Source organism: Nestor notabilis, unplaced genomic scaffold (genome assembly GCF_000696875.1).
Source record: "Nestor notabilis isolate BGI_N333 unplaced genomic scaffold, ASM69687v1 scaffold23977, whole genome shotgun sequence".
Taxonomy (NCBI): Eukaryota; Metazoa; Chordata; class Aves; order Psittaciformes; family Psittacidae; genus Nestor; species Nestor notabilis.
In genome coordinates, this window is record NW_009937234.1 from 1 (window position 1) to 312 (window position 312).

Genomic DNA, 312 nt, shown 5'->3' on the forward strand with positions numbered 1-312 from the left:
AGTCCTAGCGCCTCCCTCCCCCAACCCCGAAGTCCTAGTTCCCGCCCCCGGTTCTTAGTTCCCCCACAACCCCGATGTCCTAGTTCCCGCCTCCCGGTTCTTAGTCCCCGCCACAACCACAAAGCCCTAGTTCCCGCCCCCCGGGTCCTAGTGCCACCCTCCAGTCCTCGTGCCCGCCCCCTGCCCCTCCCATAGCCCTGCCCACAGCACAGACCACGCTCCCAGACCTTTATTATCCCCGCCTTGGCCTCACACCCAGCCCACACCCACCATAATCAGGTTCAGGTTGCCTTGGGATGTGGGGTTGTGACT